Raw genomic sequence first — 505 nt, 5'->3', positions numbered from 1 at the left:
CCGGGGCCTCTGCAGCCCGGGCTCCATCCGAGCCACTAGTGATCAAGGCCAAAGTCCCGTCCCAGTTCAGCCCAGCTCCCCCCCACCGAGGCGGCGGCAGAGTGGAGCTGGACCCCCCCAGATCCGAGCTGGTCTGCAGAGCCCAGGGCATGCTGGGCCCCACACATTGGCCCCGACCAGAAGCCGCGGCATTGCTCAGCCTTTCGCCTCTTGCATGCCCCCGATACATGTCTCTGTGTATTATATTCTATACCATAGGCACTGACAAGTATGGAAAAAATTGGGGGGTTTTGGTTTTTCCGATTTTTTTTTTTTAATTTGGAAAGACTTTTCATCTCGGTGGAGAGATGGTGTTTGTTTTGTTTTTTAAAAAAAATTCTGCTGTATTTATTGAGATCTATATTATCCTACCCAGGAATGCTGCACCATTTTAATTTTATTATTGTATATATTTTCATTGTGTTGATTCTGTGGTCAAATGCCTGCCGATTGTTTAATCATTTCC

General features: G+C 47.9%; 1 protein-coding gene across 1 annotated transcript in view; it reads left to right on the top strand.

Moving 5' to 3' along the window:
• FEZF1 (FEZ family zinc finger 1) overlaps nucleotides 1-505 on the top strand; it is a 13,670-nt gene that overhangs the window by 2,493 nt on the left and 10,672 nt on the right.

The sequence above is a fragment of the Myotis davidii genome, unplaced genomic scaffold, assembly GCF_000327345.1.
Source record: "Myotis davidii unplaced genomic scaffold, ASM32734v1 scaffold865, whole genome shotgun sequence".
NCBI classification, from domain to species: Eukaryota; Metazoa; Chordata; class Mammalia; order Chiroptera; family Vespertilionidae; genus Myotis; species Myotis davidii.
Note: the sequence above shows the minus strand (reverse complement) of the source record. Positions and strands in the feature narration are given on the sequence as shown.